The sequence below is a fragment of the Manis javanica genome, chromosome 7, assembly GCF_040802235.1.
Source record: "Manis javanica isolate MJ-LG chromosome 7, MJ_LKY, whole genome shotgun sequence".
Lineage (NCBI taxonomy): Eukaryota > Metazoa > Chordata > Mammalia > Pholidota > Manidae > Manis > Manis javanica.
The window spans coordinates 126,014,423-126,038,538 of record NC_133162.1 but is presented as its reverse complement, the minus strand read 5'-3'; the positions used below and the strand labels follow the sequence as shown (position 1 = coordinate 126,038,538).

The 24,116-nt window shown below is 44.6% G+C and overlaps 1 protein-coding gene across 9 annotated transcripts in view; it reads right to left on the bottom strand.

The window, feature by feature from the left end:
- Positions 1-24,116, bottom strand: part of TANC1 (tetratricopeptide repeat, ankyrin repeat and coiled-coil containing 1) — a 215,019-nt gene that overhangs the window by 161,794 nt on the left and 29,109 nt on the right. For 7 of the 9 annotated variants that reach the window (XM_036995895.2, XM_017657924.3, XM_073241539.1 and 4 more), the window contains exon 2: positions 5,214-5,316. The exons of 1 other annotated variant lie outside the window; for it this stretch is intronic. The gene's annotated coding sequence lies outside the window, so the exon portion shown is untranslated. Of the gene's footprint in view, positions 1-5,213; positions 5,317-14,696; positions 14,719-24,116 lie in introns of those variants that run through there. One more of the 9 variants, XM_036995894.2, reaches the window with a different exon arrangement.

The window sequence follows — 24,116 nt, the reverse complement described above, 5'->3', positions numbered from 1 at the left end:
CAGCACTGAGGACAGAGGCCCAGAGGACGGCTGTGCAGGCCCAGAGGCAGATACCCGCTTACTGCCTGCAGACTCGCTCTGAAAGAGATTTTAGTGATTGACCTGCCACCGTAGAAATAAAGTTGGGTATAACGCTTTCACCCCAAGAACATTCTACTGTTATTTCTTTGGTCACACTGAATCCATAGTGAACTTGCCCAGGGCTGCAACCCACTGGCAAGACACCTTCTGAAAGAGAAGCTGGATGCTATAATTCCAAATATCCAATCCAAGCCGTCAATCACGGCTCTCTTTTCTCAGCACCGTCTTCCTTGAGAAAACGTGATCCGAAAGGCCACTTCAATCACCCCCTCCATGCAGGCAGCTCGCAAATCTGCACTGCAGTTGCAGAACTTCGTGCTCAACTCACAGAAATCAACCCAGGCACACAAAGTCAACTTGTCTGAATCAAAACTCACCTTCCTCTTCCCCCAACCTCCCACGCCCACCACCAGCCGGTGTTTCTGCTTCCTACTGATAAGCACCACCCCCTTTCAGTCCACCGGACTCAAGTCCTCTACACCTCACGGGCCCTCCTCAGGTCTAACAAACAGCCAATCCAATTACTAAATCTCACCAATTTCATCTCCTCTCCATTCCCTCCCACCGTCTGCGGAGTCTTCACCCTCCCTCCACGGACTACTCCAAAAGCCTGCAGCCTCATTTCTTGCACTTCAGTCAAGGTACATCAGAATCACTGGAGGGCCTGCTTAGCTAGATGCTGGGCCCCATCCCCAGAGTCTCTGAGATTTAGGTCTGGGATGAAACTGAGACTTTATATTTCTAACAAGTGCCAGCTGCTGCTGCTCCTCAGGACCACGGACTCTCCTCCCTCCCTTTCCATCTCACTTACACAAATTCTTCCTCTTTTCTTCATGCACCAGTGTATGCCATTCTAAATCTGAAAACGTAGGTCTCAGATAACCAAGTTTGGAGAACAGGAGCTCCTACTAACCAAGGACCTGCCAGGCCTTAGGCGCGTTGCTGCAGTTAGACCTGCCAAATATATGGCACTGCCCCGACCTTACAGGGCAATTTTATAAAAAACTGACTAGAAAAGTAAAACGATTTCTAAGTTCCACAATGACACACTCATTTTATAAAATTCACTAAAGGAAACCTTCTCCTTTGACAAAATCGTGTCAAAATGTGATGGCAAAGGGAAAAAGTAGGGGAAACAAAGAGCACCTCCTTCTCAGGACAGGGCAAAAGGAGAGACTACGAGGGAACAAAACACAGAACCATCTGTGCATGACTGAGGGTTTGCGTTGGTGCAGAACACCACGTGTGCAAGCCCATCCTCCCAAGATCAACTTAATAAAAACTTCAGTAGACTCTGCTTTCATTCGCCTGCCTAAATAGTTACTGTCTGGTTTTCGTAGATCATATCCTCATCTGTTCTAAAATAATTATGCTCAAAACTAATAAGAATTAGATCCACATATTAGAGTTTACATCTACATATTTGAGTTACACTCAGAACTAATGAAAATTAGATGTATACATTTCCTCTTAAAGTCTGGTCTCGGGTGTTTTCACATTACTGCAGGCATGTGAATGATTTGGTGAGCATGATCACCAGAAATCCAGGCGTTTGTATTGTCACATGTTGTCATTTATAAACAGAGGCTTGTCTGAGCTGGCCAATAGGCAACTTCTACTCAACTGAATTTCTCAAAACGCCCCTGAATTTGAAAGCACTTTTCTTTTACACTGTCCCATCTGATTCTCATAAAAACCCTGTGAGGATAAGCACCACCATCCCACTATCCCAATCTCAGGCTTCCCTGCTGAGCTGCAGCAAGTGAAAGGACCAGAAACTGAACCCAGTGAAGCCAAGAAGACCCAGACCATGGTTTTGCCATGGTTTTTAGCACCAACTCTTGAGAAAAAGAATATACCACACACAAAGTTGAGTAAGACCCAGTTCCCACCCTCACAGTCAGTCTACTCCCCAGACGTCTGAAACAGCTCTTTGGCCTTAAGGGAGCAGAGCAAGACAGTGACGCAGTGACGTGATGGCCATGTCTCTGGCATCGGGCAGACGGACCCACAGCCTTGATATCCCCAATTCTAACTCCACCGGGCTTTTCTCACCTTGTGATCCCAGGCCTGCAACTTAATTTCGGAACCTTAGATTCTCATTTATAACAGAAATGAAGAGTTTTGAAAATAATTAACAACATATAAATACCCTCGACTCAAAACGCCCCTGAATTTGAAAGCACTTTCTTTCATGCCTAGCATGAATGTATGTTACATAAATGGTCAAAATTGTCTCATGTCATTGTATCTCCTCATACAGGCCCTACTACAACTTTTGAAGTCCATAATAATTGTCAGTGGAATGGCCATTACCCTTTTTTTTTTTTTTAGGCTATCCAAATGATAGGACTTAATTGCCAATCAAAATATGGGGCTGACTGCAGGAGGGTGCAGGATGAGTCACACGTTTCTGGCTGCCCATGACCACAGGGGGACAGGGGGACAAGCAGCATGGGGGTGGGGGGACTCTGGCAGTGGGGACAAGATGCAGGCAATAATTAGGAGGGAAATGAATTCAGTTTGGATATCCAAGTAGAAATATCCCAAAGACTGTTTGAGGCTAGGGTGAACTCACAGAAAGACCTGAGGGTTATTAATGTGTGCTGGCTGAAGTTCTGGGGTTCCCCCAAAGAGGCAGTCAGTGAATGGGAAACCACCAGGAACAAAAGCCCGGGAATGTGAGCATTGAAGGGCAGTTACAGTAGGATCTAGGAAGAGAAAAAAGACAAGTAGACAGGAATGATGAAAAGGAATACAGAGGAGACAGTGTCAGATGGGGACCGGTCAGGAATATCAAATGCTACAGAAAATGCTCAGGCCAAGAGTCCTCTCAGGGACCATCTTTGAACTTAACAAGAGGAGTTTTGTGAAGTTGAGGTGATGGACACCAGCTGATAGGTCATCTGTAAGGTCCCTCCTAAATGATAAGATTCTTTGGTTTCAAAATAGAAATGCACCATTCTCCACCAAACCCACCAAATTATTAAAACATCAAATAACAAGTAGCAAGGCTTTCCTTCACAGAATGGGAATTTGCTAGAGATTATAGTTAAAAACCACACACAAAAAAACATTTAACATAATGTTTGCTATTAAGCTCCTGTCTATTTCCTGAAGTTGCTCCCAGGAAAAAATTAGCTGATTCTCTGACACCCAAAAACCACAGGAGGTAAAAGATGTATAACTTATTAAAGAAATTTCTTGTCCAATATCTGAGGGCAATACACTTAAATTGGCATTTCAGTATCACTTGGAGAAATGTGTTACCACATTTGGTTTCAGGATGCAAATCTCGGCACACTTTGGTAAAATTCCATTTAAGGAGATTCCACCTGGATTTCTAAATAAGCCTAACCTCTTATAAAACTTAGTACATCATTCTTCAATGTCATTTTCCTCATTGCCTGTATACTTAGAACCACAGAAAGTGTTATGCCAGGCAATTTTTAAGTTATAAAATGGTTCTACAATGTAAATTACAGCACAAAAGGAGAATGTTTGGCTTGGCAGTATAAACTGGTTAAACTAGGTAATAGAATTCAAAAATAATTCTCCCAAACATCTGCTCAAAGAAAGAGTTTTTGTTTTTTAAGGGTACTCCACATACAAATATTTTTCAAGAAGCTACACACCATCACTTTTTGAGTTTAAGAAACATACATACATATAAAACAAGAGACTCCCTCTTCATCTCCGAAATTCTAGTTCAGAAGTCACAGAATCTTAATTTTTAAAGCTTCAGGGGAGATTCTGAGGTGTGCTCCCCAGCAATCTCTTCCCGAGAAGCTCTGCCTTTTGGGAGGATCCCCCAAAGTTTGGGGGGCAACGTGGCTGTGTTCTTCATGGCGGGAGAGGGGAGTGCAGAATATAAAAACCTGCTAGCAAGCCACACAGGACAGATGGAGAGTGCACCTGTGCATTATATGGATGGTTCCAGGAATTCACAGAGGCTTGGAAGCAGCTTTAACCTTGATCCCCATCTCCTGTGGTTGGCAGGGGGAGGGAGGGGCATCCAGCGCAGAGTCTTTGACGCCCCAGTCAGCTATTCTGATCTGTAGGATGCTGCCACCTACCCCACGCCTCTCCTGGCAGCAGCTGAGCGTGAACAGTAACAATCCTCCATGCAGTGCTCACTTAAGATGGGATCAGAGCCCATTCTTAGCCAATTCTCTCTCTTCTTAAAGAGGGAATATTTGAGTCTTACTACATGCTACGTGTTGGAGACAGGAATGCAAACAGAAAGATGGATTCAACAAAGGCTTACCCATCGGGTGCCTCCAGCCTCACCTAATCTCTTGAAGTAGGTATTACTGGTTCAAAATGTACACACGTAAGACTGCAGTACAGGTAAGCAAAGTCCAGAAGTTCAGCAAATTTCCTCAAGTTGCTAATGCACACAACTTGGAAGTCCTCCTTGAAACCAAGAATGATACAACTTGGAATAACTTAGCAGACAGTCTGTAGAACAGGAGAGGGACAGGACCTAAGCCAGTTGTAACTGGCAAGACCCTAAAAACCCAACATAAGAACAGTCCAGTATGGCAGGTTATAAATATTCCTGTCTCCTGGTAGCTAAAGAGATGTTTTTGATTAAGCTTCACAAAGTTTTTCATGGGGATTAGAAAATGTCATTCTCATGATGTACAAACAGACATCACAATATATACATAGATTGAGTCATTACATTGTACACCTGAAACTAAGGTCGATACTACTTAAATTTTAAAAACTAAGAAAAACAAAAGAGTAGACAGTCTGACATTAAAAATCTGAAAAAATTTTATCAGCTGTATATGTTTTCAAACTGTACACTAAGATAGTAAGCCATTCACAGAACACATGAAATGTTTTTAGTGGCAAAATGCTGTGCCAATAAGCAGCACATAAGAAGGGTCCAAAGACTCAGAAATGGGCACATAAATAAAATCAGGGAAGTTTTGAAAGACTGTATTGAAGCATCCATATCCAGTGCTTTAACATGCTAATTAAGACACTGATTTTTTTAAAAATTATTCTTAAATTTCTTTGAATAAAAACCCAATTTACCTTCAAAGCCCTCAAAATTCTCAGAAAATAACCTACTGTGGACAATGTGGCCAGGATACAGATTCGCCCTGGTTCTCACTCACCTGGCCTCACCCGACTCGGACTGCACCACAGAGCAGCTGCCTTCCCCACGGGACACGAGATATTTCCTCGGGACACGCTACCCACAGGAAGCTAGAAAGAGAACTGGAGGAGAAGAAAACTCGTCAGCACACTCGCCCTGTGTGACAAGAAGCACAGCCTATAGGACCAGCTACATCCTCCCTGAGACTCCCCACAAAGCCACGACGCGGAGGAGGAGACCTCGGCAGATACACACACTGCTACCAGGGGGCAAGCGGGGTGACCAGCTGGCCAGCATGTTCCTTCCAATACCCTCTGTCCAAGCTGACCAGGGACATTTCCTGAAAGCCGCCTGCCTGGAGCAAGGGACCGCGTGTCTGCTTTCCTTCCGTCTCAGGTTTTCTCTCTAACCCGTGCCAGTGGGGGTGTTTCAAAGATCTGAGCCAATACACAAATGTTTCAAAGATCTGAGACAGCAAGCCGAGAGCCTCTCCAAAACACACAGGGTGCTGAAAATTCTGCCAGCACCTTCTCCCCCCAGTTCCTGCCCACCTCCTCGCCGGCCCCAGCCCACCGCCCAAGGTCACACCTCTGCTCCCCCGTTCCCTCTCCCCCGCTCTGGAGATGAGTCACCCTCCCAGCACGCGGTGCATGCCCGCCACACACCCCCCAGCATTGCGCCTGACCTTCCCCTTGCTGGGACCTGAGCTCTAGCATTTGCCTTCTTCTGCCTTGACCTCCCCTCTACCAGTTTCTCAAGGCCTGTCTCGCCTGCCCCATCCCCCACACCGCCCTCCTGCTCCTACCACAACTACAGGCAGCTGCGCAATGCATGCTGGTTGATTCAAGGACTCCAACAAGAGGTTTCCCATGACCGACTCAGAGTCCATTTCACTGGGAAATGTTCTTCTTAGAGCTACACCGATCCTGGAGAATGTCCTGTTTTAAGGGTGCCATGCACGGTCACCCACACCGACCACCAGGCTCTGTCCAAATAGATTCCCTCACAGCACCGCTGCCAGGCTTCATTGCCAAAGAGGCCGAAATCGTGTGTAGTCATGTCGAGGCCACAAAACCACCTTGGCAGGGCACCAGCATGTATAGGTTTGTGCCTGCAGAAGGCTGGGTGGAGGCCTGACTCCCCTTTAAGTCTGTTTAATGAGCTACTCTAGAAAACCTGCCCACCCCCCTTACCCACCAGGACTTCAAAGATGAGAACACACACAGGAACTTTTCTCTGGGAGGAAACCAGGGGACAAGTTCAGTCTCCCTCCACTCCAGAGACAGCCGACAGCTCAGCAAGCAGAAGGTGGAGGAGAAATCAACATGGACCAGGTGGTCACCCCGTGTCAAACACTTCCTCCAAGAGGGCCTCATCTCGTGGTGACAGTCCACAAATGCTGCCAGAGCTCCTGAGCACCCCAGCCTCTCCCTTCGCCAGGTTGCTGACCTCACTGGTAGTATTCGAGCATTCACTGCAGGACAGCACCACCTGGTGAACAGGAGTTTAGCTACCTGAGGCTACTATTCGTTCATAAAAGCGATCACCTGACTCTGCCAGGGGCTCAGGCAGCCGGGGAGGGCATGCATCTCACAGCGGCTGCAACTACTTCAGCTAACCTCCTTTCACAAAGCACACCTCAGCAGGAAAAGCAGGCTTCTCGTTTGCCCCAACCACAAGCAATAGACAAATACAAAAGAATGTCCATCACAGTTCACAACATGCCTGCTGTCAGCCAGCCCCTCTGCCCAAGGATGCACGGACATGTATGCACCGTGAAAGGTTAGATCTGTAACAGGTTATACACACATTTCTCTCTGGTCTCTTCTCCACCCAGAGCAACCCATGTGTTACGCTACCTCTGGCAGGGGGAAGAGTCCTTGCTGTGTTTAAGAGCACAAAAGCACTGCTGTAAATTACAGAGTTATAGAGGTCCCAAGGGGAGGCGGCTTCCTGCGACAAGGACTGTCTCTACAGCCTGTTTTTGTGGTGATGAGATCACAGAGTTTAGGTTCTGTATTTGGTCCTACATGGGTTAGAAAGGCCATATCCAGCAATTACAGAAAGGAAAAGGGGAGGTTAACAAGACAGAGGAAGTCTGAGTGGCATTTGAGAAGCTACTTATAACTACAGCAGGTCCCTCCTCCCAGACTGAGAGGAGAAACTGTGCCTCCAGTTTACCTTTTATCCTTCAGGCTCAATGGTAGATTAGAGAAAAATGGAACTTTCAATCTTTTTGTATTTCAGCAGTCCTCTATTCAAAGGGCTCCATTCATTTTCAATGTGCAATCCAAATTCAGGCCCAAGACAGTTTCGAAAAACAAGCAAGTCTTGTCAATGGGTTTCAGCCCCAGGCAAGTTTGCTATGGATTCAATATGACCAAAGAAATTGACAGCAAAACCTTCTTGGGGTGAAAGGGTTATACCCAACTTTATTTCCAGGTGGCAGGTCAGTCACTGAAATCCTATTCACTCAGAGCGAGTCTGCATGCAGCAAGCTGGTCTCTGCCTCTGGGCCCCTCTGTCTACACAGCCATCCTCTGGGTTTCTGTCCTCACGCTGCCACCACTCCAGCCTCTGCTCTGCTCTCCTGCAGCCTTGCAGCCAGCCATGCCACTGGGCCATGGTGTTGCGCCCAGAGCACTGGGCGGAGCTCTTCATATACAGTCAACAGCCATGCATTGCCCACAGGTGTGCAGTGAGCTAGTCAACCACGGCCAGGTGAGAATCCTGGCCCCAGGAACTCTCACTTCATCCACAATGCCACATGAACATTTTCATGTAAAACTCAAAATGACAAATATATTTTCTGGATGAATTTTTATGGAACTTAGAACATGGGAGTTGAAAGACTGGGTGAATGATAACCTTCAACTGCCAATCACTAGCTTTTAATTTGCAGATCTCATTCCCAATTGGCCCCAGAAAAAAAAAAAACTTAAAACGCTTCTGAGAAGAACTGTTAGGCTTACCTCCTGGTCCTTTTTGTGCATTTCAAGGATGCACAGAAAGACTTCAAAGTTGTTAAGCTATCAGAAGTAATTATTCATACAAAAAAAATTTCTTTTTCTCTCAAGTATCCTCCTAGAAACCTAGTGTAGAGAAAATGGGAGTTCCATGGCCAGGATTCTCACCTGACCTTGGTCTGCTTGCCCACTGTGCACGTGCAATGCTCGCAGGCGCAGGCTTGCACATGTGTGGGCAATAGGCTATTACTGACTCCATGTGAAGAGCTCCACCCAGTGCTCTGGGGCTGCGAGATGGTGTGAGGCCCAAGGCAGAGACCTGCTTGCTGCATACAGATTTACCCTGAGGCGGATGGGATTCCAGTGCTTGACCTGTCCTCATGAAAATAAATTGGGTATAAACCCTTTTACCCCAAGAATGTTCCGTTGTCATTTTTCAGTCTCACTGAATCCAGAGTGAACTTGCCCAGGGCTGAAATCCTCGAGTGAGACACCCAGCACTGGGCCTCCTCAGACCACAAAACAAAGACTATTGACTGTGTTCACAGCCCAAGGCATGTGACCACGAACTCCCTGTGTCAGTCTAAACGCTCCAGCCCAAAGGTTCTGACAGCACTGAGCCCAGCTCCACTGGAGGATGAGGCCCAGCAAGGTCAACCACCACGATGGGGGCCTGTCTTGCCAATGGGTTTCAGCCCCGGGCAAGTCTGCTATGGATTTAGTGTGACCAAAGACATTGATAGCAAAACCTTCTTGGGGTGAAAGAGTTATACCCAACTTCATTTCCAGGTGGTAGGTCAGTCACTAGAAGCCCGTTCACTCAGAGAGTCTGCATGCAGCAAGCCGGCCTCTGCCTCTGGGTCCTTCTGTCCACACAGCCGTCCTCTGGGCCTCTCTGCACCGTCATCCCACACAGTCATCCTCTGGGCCTCTGTCCTCGGCGCTGCTACCACTCCAGCCTCTGCTCTGCTCTCCTGCAGCCTTGCAGCCCTGCCACCATGTCGTGCCCAGGGTACTGGGTGGAGCTTTTTATATAGAGTCAATAGCCATGTATTGCCCACAGGTATGCAATGAGCTAGTCAACCAGGGCCGGGTGAGAATCCTGGCCCCAGGAACTACCATTTTATCCACAGGGCCTCTCTGTCACAACCTGCCAGGCTGAGAGCGCCCCAGGAGGCCCAGGGCACAGGCAGGTGCCAGGACAGAGTGGAAAACAATACCATAGTGATCCTAAAGTGAGCAAAAGAACTCGTTTTTATTTTGTTTCATTTTGGAAACTGGTGCTTCATGGAAAGCAGGCTGAAATAAGGAAGAACTTTAGAGACTTGGAATCTATTTGGGACTTGAGCAGCAAAAGGCATATATTTAAAAATACCTATTTCCATTTCAAATCTTACAGCCCCCCGTCCCTCCATTTCCTTGAGACAGGTGTCCTTCAAACAGTGAAGTGGTTTTCGATCTCGGCCACCCACTAGAATCTCCTGGAAAGCTTTAAAAGTTCTGATGCCCAGAAAAATTAAAACAGGATCTCTGGAGAGGGGGCCCAAATGTCAGTACTTTTAAAAGCTGACCAGCTGATTCTCATGCAAAGCCAGGACTGCAAACCACTGCCTGTGACCTGCCTCCTGTGCATATGGCGGGGGTGGGGAGGTGGGGGGGGGCAGTGTTTATGCCTAAAAACTGGGAAGGGGAGAGAGCTGGAGGAAGCTCAAGTGGCTAACAACTTGCAGGTGATGATCACTCAGGTGGGTGCCAAGTGTGGGCTGGAGGTGCACCCTCCCTGAGAAGACAGCAGTGGGGACCAACTGCGATGCTCCCAAGTAAGCCCTGGATGGCCCCCTCATCAAGGTGGCAAGAGATAGCAATTCAAAGCTCATCTACAAAGAGCATCCCTAGGTCAGGTGTTTACGCCCTGACAGTGATTACAATATGCTGGTTTTCACATGTGACAAATCTAAACTATTTACCACTATAGTTTCTCCTGGTTTGTCGAATAACTGCTGTTTTGTTTTTACCCAAGATGCATAGTTCCTTGCACACCAAATCTGACAAAGCACACACTCACTTCAGGACAAACGCCTGGAATTACAGCGCCCAAAGAAGAGAACTTTCCTAGGTGTAGAACCAGTCGGCTCACACGAGGGCTGAATCTGAACTGAACTGCAGTTAGCAGCACGGTGTTCTCAGGTGCAGCAGTGACTAGATAAGAGAACCTGGGCACCTGGGTGAAGGGGAGGAGGGTGGGAAGGCAGCCTCCAGCTGAGGAGCTAATTCTAGGCTCTAAGCCAGGTTCCTGAGTTCTTAGGGCTACATGCCTTCCACCTGCCCTCTGTGATGGAGACAAAAAGCAGGTGTCCAGCTAGGATGCCTCCTCAATTTCTGTCTCTCACCGTGAATTAATCAGCTTTGCCTTATCTGCCCTTTACCAATGTCTCCCAAGTATGTCCTGCGGGCCATCTGTACCAATATGACTTCTGTACCACTTTCATGGGAGGGTTCCGGGTCTGTTATTTCCCTCTCCCAACTCAGTGTGCGAAGGCAGGGCCCACATCCCCCTCTGTATCTTCCACAGGCCTCGGTATATCGTAGCTTTCAAGACCAGTGGTTGACTGACAGACCAAGCCTCTGGCCTCAGCCCCTGATTTTCCTTCACTCACCTTCTCGTTCTCCCTGAGAAAACTTTCATTCCTCTATTTCCCCAACAAACTTGATTCAGAATAGGGTGGGAGAAAAGATTGATTTACATACTAGTGGGGAAAAGCAGGGAAGACAGAAGTCATGAGCTAGCAATCTCAACTGTTCAGCAAACAACTAGGAACCAAGATTCATTCAGTCTTTGCAGCTGCCAGAATCTGCAACTAAATTTACACACAATTCAACTTCCCAGCCTCTCCCCACCCCTATCCAACACCTCTTTCCCAGGCCCTTCCTGAGAGCTATTTTGATCCTCTTGTAGACACAATTTTAACAGAAGGGAAATACTTGGTTTCCCAGGTCACCATAAATTAAAAGGGTGGAGGACAACTGCTGGATCAAGGCACAATGACAGCCCTGAGAAATTATGACTGACAAGAGACAGTTTATAAAATTCCAAGCAGATTATAGGCTTATACAGTTTAAATAGCTTTTCAATCCCCAAAAGCGTCCAAGTACACCAAAACAAAGCACTTCAAAACAGCACAATTAGTAGCTCTGAGAGATTATCCCAGGCAGCAAGAAAAGGTTATTTCACTTTCAGCGGGTCTCCAGCCACTATACGCAGGAGAGAAGATGCCCATGTGGCCAGCCTCAGGCCCTACGACCCAGGGGTTCTCAGAAACGGGAGTGGGCACTGTATGCATCCACAACGTCCTGTCTCTATGTGGCCTCCAGTGTCACTGACACAAGGACAGACTGTCAGAGGCAAGTACACAACCCGCACCACTCCGTGATGATCAGAAACCTTTCGGTCTAGCTACTCTCACACTTGCCACATACGCATCACTTTCCATCTACCTTTTCTCACTGTATTTGTGAGTACAGCTCCTCACCAGATTAAACATTTCCTTGAGCAGATAGACTTCACCTTTGTGTGGACACCACACGCCCCACCTCTGTTTATCAAGCTGATGTCTGCTGACCCTGTGCCACTCCATCCATCTAGAAGCCCTACGGCCAGATGATCTTAAGGAAAGAGGCATTTAAAAGAGTGTGTTTTAAAATAGCCCAAGCAGAACCCTCCTGCACTGCTGGTGCAAATGTAAACTAGTTCAACCATTATGGAAAGCAACATGGAGGTTCCTCAAAAACTAAAAATCAAAATACCATTTGACCCAGGAATTCCACTCCTAGGAATTTATCCAAAGAAAACAAGTTCTCAGATGCAAAAAAGACATATGCACCCCTATGTTTACTGCAGCACTATTTACAATAGCCAAGACATGGAAGCAACCTGTGTCCATCAGTAGATGAATGGATAAAGAAGATGTGGTACATACACACAACGGAATACTATTCAGCCATAAGAAAGAAACAAATCCTACCATTTGCAACAACATGGATGGATCTAGAGGGTATTATACTCAGTGAAAGAAGTCAGGCAGAGAAAGACAAGTGCCAAATGATTTCCCTCATTTGTGGAATATAACAATGAAGCAAAACTGAAGGAACAAAACAGCAGCAGACTTACAAACTCCAAGAAGGAACCAGCAGTTACGAAAGGAGACAGGTGTGGGAGGGCAGATGGGGAGGGAGGGAGAAGGGGATTGAGGGTTATTGTGATTAGTACACATGGTGTGGGGGGATCATGGGGAAGACAGTGTAGCACAGAGAAGACAAGTAGTGACTCTGTGGCATCTTACTACAATGATGGACAGTGACTGCAGTGGGGTATGTGGGGGACTCAATAATATGGGTGAATGTAGTAGCCACATTGTTTTTTATGTGAAACCTTCATGAGAGTGTATATCAATGATACCTTAATAAAAAAAATAAATAAAAATAAATAAATAAAATAACCCAAGCATTTCTATAGTCTTTAAAGGTATTGATTTTCTTGCTTTCTTACAGAGTAAAAATGAAAAGAGGTTTAAATGTTCAAATTCTGTGATTAATTGGGGCATGTTTTGGTTTATCTTAGAATCTAATCTGTATGGCACATAGAGCCCAGGAATAAATTCTACACCATTGTGTGTACACATCCGAACCACAAAGGCTGGGGTGCATTTCTCCTTGATCTAAAGCAACCTAACCTCAAATAGCTTCAATCATTCATCTATTCAGAACTGATTATGGATAACTGCATAATTAGGTCTTGCTAAGTAATAGCATTAAAAAATACTGATCTGCAAGGGGTTTAGTGAAGATAGTACTTTAATGAATTTAACTGGTAGTTGTATAATACAAGGTTATGGTTTACACATGCTTTAAGGAGTCTTTTATCTAAATTGAATTAAAAACAAAATGTACTTTCAGGTTCACAAAAGTAATCATCAGTCTTGTTTCAAACTCTTTGTTGAATACGCCCCTCACACTCTAAGCCCCATTCATTTACAAACAGGCTACGATGACCTACCAGGGTCCTGAAAACCTCCCTCTGCAGGTCGAGGCTGTTGGGACTTCCAGGCCTGGCCTGATGTTTTCAGTTTCTACGGCCCTTCCTTCCCCACAGCTGAAGCCTCTTGACCCTTGCTCCCACCCTCCCCTTGCTGGCTGAAATCCAGCAAGAATTTCTAGAATAGAAATTTAAACAGCTCGGGCCAAGTTGTTCTTGCTGCTTCACCAGCCCTGACCTGGTGTTAGTAACTCAGCTCCTTTCTACTGCATTCCAGTCCTAACTCACCCTCCAGCTGGGTTCTGATAACTGAGCCTGAGCTCTTCTCCTGATAACCTGCAAGTCCCTGGGGGTTGATGTGCTCCTTGTCCTTGGGCCTGGAGGTCCACTCTGAACCCACAGGGCCACAGCCGGTCAGGGGACACGCAGACAGGGCACTCTGATGCCCTAGGTCACTCCAGACCACAATCTGCCAGGCCATTGGCACTTAAGTCCCCTGTTCATTCCCCCTGGCACACTGGACTTCCTCCCAGCTACAGACACCAAGTCGCTGCCCCCACCATATGCCCCCACTCCTGGGTGAGGAGTTGCAGGCCCAAACTGAGCCTCACTAGGAAATGACTCAGATCATAAAAAGCTGGGGGTTCTCTGGCCAGAACACAAATAAGTCACAGGATCTGGATCTCTCAGAAATTAAAACCCCAGCCACAAAACATCAACAAAGCAAGAAAAAACAGGATATCTCTTTTCCCTGAGAATTCAACACCCCCTGTTGTCTGTAGTATGCTGAAGCCATGGCACCCTCGTCTACTAGGTCTAAGATGAAACCTGAATATCAGAGAAATGGCTACAACTATGTCTCCCCTGGGTGGAGGGGAATCGGCTTCTAATCAACCCCCTCAAAGTTTTAACGCCTATAGCTATGGAATTAAAAATATGAAAATAACTAGGTAAGTCTGCTCTCCTAGGAAATCAATTCATCTTTTAAAACCCTCCAAACAAAGCTAAATGTATATATACATATTAATAACTGATATCCTTTTAAAAAATTGGGCAACCTTAAGAACTCTAGCTGACTAACCTGTCTTCCACTTCAAAATAACATGAAAAACAGCAACCTTTATTTTCTGGTCAAAGCTTATTTTTGCAATACTTAAAATTTTTTGCTTTCTATTATTATTTTGTAGAGAAAAAAAAATCCCCCGCACAGCTTTATATCTTTGCTTTTTGATCTTGTTAACCATCCTGAAAATTCCAACCTTGCAATTTTTTCAGCCCTGGGAAGGAACAACACGTAGTCATTTAAAATCCAAAAGCAGTGTCAACACTTCCTCAATGACACAGCTGCTGTGAGTGACCAGTGAATAAAAGGGTTTGTTTGTTTGTTTTTTACTTTGGAGTGGAGGGTGGATATATGATGACTTCTTTCCAAAATAATTCTCAAAGTTACTGAATGCATGGCCAAAAACAGCAAGGCATTAATAAGGAAAGAAGTACTACCTACCTGTAATAAAGCACAGCTAACATGCATGCCCGAGAGGAGCTGCCCAGTGATTCTAGACAGGAGAGGACCCGCTTTGTATGCCACACATTACACAAGTTCCCCGTTACAAACCTAAAAGGAGAAAGGTAGGCATATGATCCATCCATCCCACCTCTGGGTATTTATCTGAAAGAACTGAAATCAGGATCCCAAAGAGACATTTGCATCCTCATGCCCACTGACATACTCTTCGTAAGCAACCTAAATGTCCCCTGGCAGACAAAAATGGGTGAAGAGAATGTGGCATATACATAATGGAATACTGTTGAGCCTTAACAAAAGAAGGAAATCCTGTCACAGGCTACAACATGGATGACCATCGAGGACATTAGGCAAAATGAAATAAGACAATGACAGAAGGTTAAATACTGCACAGTTCCACCTCATACAAGGTATTTAAAAGTAGTCAAGCTCATAGAAGCAGAAAGCAGAATGGGGGCCACCAGGGGCTGAATGGACGGGGAACTGGGACATGTTTTTCAGTGGGTATAAAGTCTCATAAAGAAGAAAAAGCTCTGGAGACATGCTGTACAGCATTGTACTTAGAGTTAAAAATCTGCCTGTACACTTAAAAATTTGTTAAGAGGGTAGATATGTTATGCAATTTTTTTAAACCACAATTAAAAAAGAAAGAAAGAAAGAAACAGGCTCAGGAATTCAAATTATGCTGGCTTCCAAATTCCCATCTCTCTACTGCTTCATAATACCGACATGAAAGAGAAGTCAAAACAATACGGGTTAGCATGACTAAGGGCTGGAGCGCAGGGCAGGAGCAAGGGAGAGGGGACGGGGAACCAAAGCAGGCTGAGGCGGTTGAGGAAGGCATCAAGGGGCCAGGTCAAGCCCTGAAGACCCACGCTGAGCCTGTGGAGATGGCAACGAGCCTGGCACACCTTGGCGCTGACACTGAGCTGGTCGCGCCAAGAAGGCATCTAGGAAACAGCTTTCACCGGCTGCAGGGCTAGTACTATGCCCAGCCGACTCCACACTCCCAACTCATGAACTCAACACTGACTGCTACAAACTGAAGCAAAGGAACTGGTCAGAGGACCCTAAGCTGTTTGTAATCCAGCCCTCATTGTTTTGAGCGTTCTCTGAATCCCAGGAAAGGCCGTGCTATATGACAAGTAAGTCATAAAAAAGGTTATAGGAAACAGCCCTGCATCAGGGCCAGTCCGACTGAATACAACCAAAAATAAGACCAGATAAACTATGTAACATTTCTAAAGAAAGGAATAAAACTATGACATTAATTAATGCTCTGTGTATCTAGTATCACTGAAAAATTAGGAGTACTAAATAAATGCATCTTTTAGATAACAAAACCACTCCCTTTAAGGTAAAACCTGTATTAACAGGGGACACATGCATATGGACTGGTATTGGATGAGTATCAGGGAATTATCCTTATTGTATTGTGATAATGGCATAGGGGAGGGGGAGCTTTCCTGATCAGTTAGAGATGCTTACAAACTCTTCACAAGTCAACTGCTTTAATGTCTGGACTTTGCTTTGAAATGCTCTAACCACATAAAAAAAAAACAGGGTTAGTAAAACAAATCAGCAAAGAGTTAAAATTTGTTAGGCTGGTTGATGAGCATATGTGGTTCTTTATATGCCTCACTACTTGCTGGTTTTTGACAATTTGTATGACTTTTAAAAGACCTCGGTTATCCATCTGGAGTTAAACTATCTTTAACATTTACTACCCAGATTCCAGCCACCTTATTAACATACACAGACCTCTATCTGGAATGTCCCTTTACTCCACCTAGACGACTCCTAGTCACTCCTCAAGCCCCGCCACCTCCCATTCTCAACCAGAGCAGAGGTCCCAGTCTCCCCTGAGCGAGCACTACACCCCATCCACCTCTTCCAGGTTCCTCTTATTACACTGTCTTGTATTTGCATAGGAAACCATCTGCCCTCCTAGACTGTAAGAAAGGGACCCTAATTTGTTTATCATAATATGTTCAGGGCCTGGTATGTAGTATGCACTGATGATTATTTGGGAATTTAACAAGACCTAGCCTGCAGTCATCACAAAAACCCAGTTACTGTCCTACCAAGAGACCCATCAGGCTGCACGGCACATGTTCCTCCCTAGCTGATGGCCTTCCCCAGGCAGACCTCTGCGGCCTACCTCCATTTCTCATTTCCAGATTATCATTTTTAATGGCTAGGATCCCTGAAAATACACCAACATCCACATTTCAAATGGCCTCCAGATAGAAGGGACGCTGGGCACACACTTAGAAGGTGCATATGACATGCATGAACTGTCTATTCCAGTGACTCAGAGGGCTTTCCTGCTAAATCCCAAAATTACAACTGTGTCTGGAATAACCAGCTTGCCAGGTAACGAACTAAACTGTCCCCATGCAATCCCTAATCTCCTGTAGTAGGCCACTAAGAGAGCCAGCCGAGAAAGGGTGGCTTTCTGGCCATTCCCCTGAGAAGTTGTGTCACCTCAAGGAGTCACGTTGCTTCCCCTCTATTAGCCTTCAAATCTTCAATGATCAGACTAGGAACACCTCCAAAGGCTCTTGGGAGCAAGTAAATAATGTATATCCAGGATTTTCAAGCCTACTTTTAAGCTTTTTTAAAGAACTCTTTTCTTACACAATTTTGCAATGAAAAAGAAATTGATATATTAATTCCTCTAGGAAAAACTGTCAGCGGTCTTATGTTTTTAATTTTTTGAGTAGCAGTTTCATGTCCCCATTTTCCAGTCTTCCTCAACCACCAACTTAAGGTCTGTATCGCACACTCTTGCTCTTTTTTATATCTACACTATAGGGTGTGCCCTTCTCTTGCATGTGGACCACCTGTAATGAAGATTCCTGTGCTGGATTGTCCGTATTTTTCATACATATTTTTTTCTTTTAACAGCGGAGCAATCTCCTTTGGGTTTGCGTGGCAGACAGGAAATGTGAAAAAACACTGATCTTAGCTCAGCAATTCCTTGTATTTCAATTTCAGTGGTATTCTCTTCAACTTAACATGAATTTGCTCTTTTAAATGTGTGCAGTGAATTTCTGAAAGGGAAATCACTTTTCTGTGGTTTTAAAAAGATTTGCACCAGAAGCACAGATTACTTTTGTCACTGGGAAAATAACTTGTAAAAAGAAAAGCCTTAATTTTCAGTTGCATGAGAGAAGGACCCAAACGCTGCCCTCCAGCTGCAAACACGGACTTGCAAACCACTGTCATCTACCAAACGTGGGCAAAGGGTCACATGTTGGGTGAATGTGATGATGACTGTGTCACTCAGAGGTGAATTACCTGTTGGAAGCTAAACATTCTCCTTACATTCTCATTTATAGTATTACAGTAAAATGGCCAGCTCTTTCAAAGGGTCCTGTGCTAATTAGGTAAAGACTTGGGTCCCTTTTTCAGAACCACCTGTAACTCCAGACTCTAGGCATCTCACAAAGGCACAATAGATACTCTTAATACTACACCTGCACTAGCCACTATTTCAAATACCCTGGTAATGATCCTCAGCTCAGAAGCTGTTTATGAGGGATAACACACATAAAGCCTCCTGCGGAACACATAAAGTTCCTGCGGATGATGGAAAGATAAAAGCAGAATCACTACGGTGGCTAGAAGAAGACTACTGGATGGGAGAAAAAAAGAGACACTGGCTACACCATGTAACAGATGTGTGTATCCAAGAGGATTATGTCTATACCACCCAACAGACGTGTGTGGCCAGAGGGTCCTGACTGTACCATACACAGGATGTATGACCTTGGACTAACCTGTTAAATTTGTTTGCTCTGACCAGCCTCACATACAAAGTCAACAAAGTGAATTAGGTGTGTTCAAGTCCTTCCAAGTATAAATCCATAAATTCTTAATTAGTTGACTCTGAATTAAAGAAAACAAGGTGTGAAAGATCCTTAACACAGTGGCTAACATGCAGTAAACATGTCATAAAAGTTGGTGGCTGTTATTAAAATAAGGAGGTTCAGGTTTGTATTTGTTATACAAAGCATGTATTTTAATTTCTTTACTGGGACTTTCTAAAAAAACAAAAACAAAACACTTTAAAGTCCTAGTTTAATCAGCATTGTTAACTCAGCAGAGGCCAAAATGAAACAGTCAATTGTGAAGCTCTTCATGAAAGGATAGGAGCCTCATAAAATCAACTGGCTTTGTTTTGCTTTAAATTAGACTTTCGGTGAGCTCTTGGTAGCATGTGGGAAGAAATCATGAGTGCTGTAAAGACTCATTCGATCAGCACACATTTATTGAAAATTGCTATATGGAATTGCAGCTGGGGAAATAATGATCAGCAAGACCCTGCCTCTGGGTCCAAACAATGCCAACTGATGAGTGTCCCAGGGATACAAACTGTTAGAGGCCTGGGTAAGTATAGGTTATCCTGAAACCTCTAGAGCAAAGGTCTCAAACTAGTGAGCCACAGATACTCTGCCTGGCCCACCTGCTTTATTTATTTATTTTTTTGATTGAGTTACACTGCCAACACTTAGAAATTAAAAGGTCATTTATAAATAAGGAGGTCTAGCTTCTCCTGGAACGTGTGTGCCAGCAGTTCTGAGCCACCTTCAACCCAGCAACAACCTAGGGTAGCTGAGCAGCACCTGCACCTCCAGCACCCCACTGATTAGTCCTTTACCATCAGCGGGCTCCCTCACTGGCTCAGGATTCTGTTTTCACAGCCCATCCACCTGCCCATAATCGAGGAACTTCTTAGGAGCTTGGGCTCTGGAATCTTTGCTCTGTCACACACTAGCCATATTATCTTAGGCAAGTAATTCACCTTCCAGTTTCCCATTGGCAAAACTGGGCTATTAATAGTATTTACCTCATAGGGCTGGTGCGAGGGGAAAGGTGTTGTTAACTGCAAAGTGCTTAGAGCTCTGCCGGATGCATAGCAACTGCTCATAAACATTAGACGTTACCACCTTCTGGTCCCTGTAAGGCATGTGAGTTTTGAACTTCCGACCTAGAGCTTTAAGATTCAAAGTTACCTACTGAATTATTTTATGATCAAAAAGAAAATGGTAGATGGTGAAAGCTATTCAGATACCACTAAAGAATTACTAAATCCACCAGACACAAAAAACAAGATAGACGATTTCACTTACATGATGTACCCAGAACAGGTGAAGTCATAGAGACAGAAAGTAGAACCCAGGTTGGAAGGGCAGGGGAAAGGGGAGCAGGGAGGTAGTGTTTCATGGGTACAGAGTTTCTCTTGGGAATGACGAAAGAGTTCTGGAGGTGGACGGAGATGAGGAATAAGCAGCAATTCGAATGTACTTGCTACCAGTGAACTGTACACTTAAAAATGGTTAAAATATAAATTTTACTTTATTTTAGCACAATTTTTTAAAAAATGAATTACTAGAGCCCGCATAATTTGCTTTGTGGCTATTTGCTAGAACTAAGTTGGTAATGATTGCAAAGACCCCAAATGCACTATGAATTCATGTTCTCAAAAGCCAAATACTATTGCATTTCCTATAATAGTTTAAGAAGAGGAGTGTAAACTATTTTAACGTACAACAGTGGGCTTTCTTCTCAATCTGGAGGCCCCTTGGGAATGCATCTGCAGCAAATAGAGTATGAGGCCAGTGGGATAGACTTTTAATACCTGTCTACAGCAGATATCTTCCGTCATCACAAAATACTTCTACACAGACGCTTCATTCTCACTTTCTCTCAACAAATATACGAAATGGGAGCTTCTTGCCAAGCACTATGTAACTTCTGCCTTTGAACTGTGGGACGCTGGGCAACAGTGACAAGAGGTTTTGATCCATGCCTGTTTTAGAATAGCATTCAACACACACCCTGAATCCTGCCAGGCTCTAAATCAACAAGCGCAAGAGAATGTCCCAAACCGTTTCATTCAGAGTATTACTTTTAAATTTTTACATGCTGCACTTTCTTTGGCATGGGTCCTTCAATTAAAAACAAAAACAAAAAACGTAAAATATAAACAAGCCTAAAACTACTTTGAAAACTGCATTTATCCCAAGAAGCACACACACAAAGGTGTATCCAGTAGGACTCCCAACTCAGAACCACTGCAAACACTTATTTCCCAACAGGCACAGGGCCATCCACCACAAGTTACAGTCCTGAACCAAACTGTACTACCCTTGGAAATTTCTTAAATAAACTTTGGGGCACACATGTTGTTTAGGAAGAAAGATCCCTTTCAATATGGAGGATTGACAGTGATAGGATAGGATATTATTTTGTCTTGTAAATATGACATTCTCAGTACTAACCCCACCTCGGTGTGGGTGAAACTAGCTGGTACTTTGATTTCCACTGCTGCCAGACAGTGAAAAGCCCAACTACCTGGGTGGCTGGCTGTCCTTAAATACCGATGATCAATTTTCCCCCAGCAGCACAAAAAACATATTCCAAAAAGACTAAAGGCGAAAAGATCACAGGCAAAGTACACAGTTTATATCTCTTTAAAACTAAGGTGTATACCAAATGATAAGTATTTCTGTACTCCAGGGGTCAAAGGGAGAAAAGATCAATGTTTTCAAAACTCACTAAAAAACTCAAGCAGAACTGTTGCCATTGAAGAAATTCCTTTGACCTATAAGCCAGCATGGCAGGGAGCTGTGAGGAGAGGAGCTGGTATTTCTGTGAGTAGGAAGTTTGGCCTTCCCTGTCCAGGTTGCAGATAAACCGAACAACAAATACGTATTAAACAGGGCTGGGGAAAGCTGTTGAATGTGGAGACAAAGAAGAGAGTGTGACCCCAGATCTGCTGTTATGGGCTGAATTATGACAGACAGACAGACAGACACAGACTCACTCACTCACACACACACACACACACACACACACACACACACACACACACACACACACACACCCTTGACCCCCTTGCCCTCAAGTTCATGTTGAAGTCCTTACTCCCAGGGCCTCAGAATGTGGCTTTATTTGGAGAAATGGTCTTTACACAAAGGTAATTGAGTTAAAATGAGCTCATTAGGGTGGGCCCTAATACAGTACGACTGATGTCCTTTGAAAAAAAGGGGAAATTAGGATACAGAGACAGACATGCCTAGAGGGAAGATGATGTGAAGAGACCCAGGGAGAAGACGGTCATCTACACCCCAAGGTGGGAAGCCTGGAATACATTGCCCCCTCACAGGCCTCTGAAGGACCAACCCTGCTGCCACCTTAATCTTGGGCTTCTAGCCCCCAGAACTCAGACAATAAACACCTGATGTTTAAGCCACCCAGTCTGTGGTACTTTGTTACGGCAGCCTTAGCCGACTAATAGCTATTTATGAGTCATGCGGCCTCAGACTCAACGCAGCCCAGTTCTCAGGGGCCTCTCCTATCAAGTGAACCTAAGACAACACACACGCAAGTGCCCCGCAAATCTACGAAGAGCTATGCAGCCATCGGCACTGTGTGAGGCACGGTGGGCTACAGGAGAAGTCTGTAACTCTCTCTGCTCTCTGCAAAAATCTGGCCACCTGACTGACAGAGGGAATGTTTAATGCATTGCAAATTGACCATATTGCTATAAATCTGGGCCAAGAATGCATTTTTAAATCAAATTCTTTACTTATCAGCCAACAACCAAAAAAGCAGAGCCGATTTTTAAGATAGGATTTCTTCCCCAGAACAAATGGCACATACAGCATAAATATTCTCATGTTTGTTAAGTTTGGGTACATCAGGATGTTATCCTCTGTGTCTCACCCCCTGGGGACACAATTTTACTGCATGAATATGATGTAACTGCCCTGCTTTGTCCACCAAAACAGAACACAATATGCCTTCAATATGTCAGCCTGTTTCATCTCCCTAAATACATAATTGATTTTCAACATTTTATGCTCCAGTTACTGCCCAAAAGCAGATTGGGACAAGTCCCCATTTCAAGTGCTCCCTCCTTTTAAAGTAGGAAAGGAGTTCTCAGAACAATTAACAAACTGTCTTTGATTTTTCTTGGAGGAGTCATTTGCTCACCACCTTCTCCAGTTTCTCTGTTCATCATACATACACGCCTCGTATCAGAAAAGACACAGAACTCACAAAACTTGGCAAGACGCGATGAAGAAGAAGAGAAGGACTTTTCTTTATTTGGAACACTGGAAGAGTAGCTACTTACATCTCCAACAGAAACAGAATCAGGACCAGTGTCAAACAAAAATTAAAAGCTTAAACTTCTCTTAAGAAAAAAAAAAGTAGAGCTATATATGTAGGTCATTTTATTTTTAACCACAGACTTCTAAATGACCTGAATATCCCAACACCCACTTTAAATGACATGTTTTGTAATTCCTATGAATAAATTACTTGAGCGAATTTGCTTTACTTGAATAAAAAGGTTACTTTAGAAAATGACAAGCCAATTGCCCATGATTATTTTCAGTCTGAATATCTTCTACTACTCTTGGGAAAAAATAGTGTGTGAGTGGGGAGAACAACTTCAAACCTCAGTCTCTTGCAGGGCGCACTTCAACAGCCATAGGGAAAGGGGCAGTTTTTGTTCACCTGGAAGTTTCCACCTATGCACCACCCCCACCAGAAGTTGCAAGGTATTGTACAGTTCCAAAGGCATGTGCTTGAATACGGCTGCTGAAAATATTGCTATTAGCACAGTTACAGTGACTTTCTTAGAACATAAAATGACTAACATATGCCAGAATATTTTACTTTGACTTCTACCAAAATGAAAAGAAGAGCAGCAGCAGCCTCAGCAATATGGTTCAGGGATTTTGGTGTTTTTAAACCAACTTCACTTTTACAAAAGCCAGTGTCTCAAGTAGAAAAAAACAATTTATCCAGAATGATGCTGGCCTTGGGAAACAGAACAGCATTTATCATTGGGGGGTTGGAAGCTGGGGGGAAGGTGCAGGGTTGTGTGCCTGGCTCCTGTGTCCTACCATCCCGACCTCTCTCCTGGCCCCTCACTACTCTTCCTGGAAATCTTATCTAATCATTTAAGTATAGGAACAGAAACTGGGGGTGGGACCTAGCCCCTCCCTGCTGCTTCTCCCCAAGGACCAAGCTACTCTCTGGACGCACACGGTGAAGGCCTTTCCAACACTCCGGCTGCATGGGAGCAGGTTTCCATGTTGGGGAGCCCTGGGGGTCCAGTAAGGCCTGTGAGCAGCCAGGCATGACCATGTGGAATTTGGTATTAGGAGGAACACTCTGGACACACACTTAAATCATATTCTCTGATATTAGTTCTATCAGTGTAGAGATGCAATCTGCCTTCTTGTTATCTTCTTCCCCTTGTCTCTATCAGACCTGGCTCCAACTCAGACTGACAGTAAAAACTAGGGTGTCATTGCCCCTCCCTCAAATCCCAATGATCCAAAAAATGAGTTTTTCCCCTTCCAGGGGTAGAAT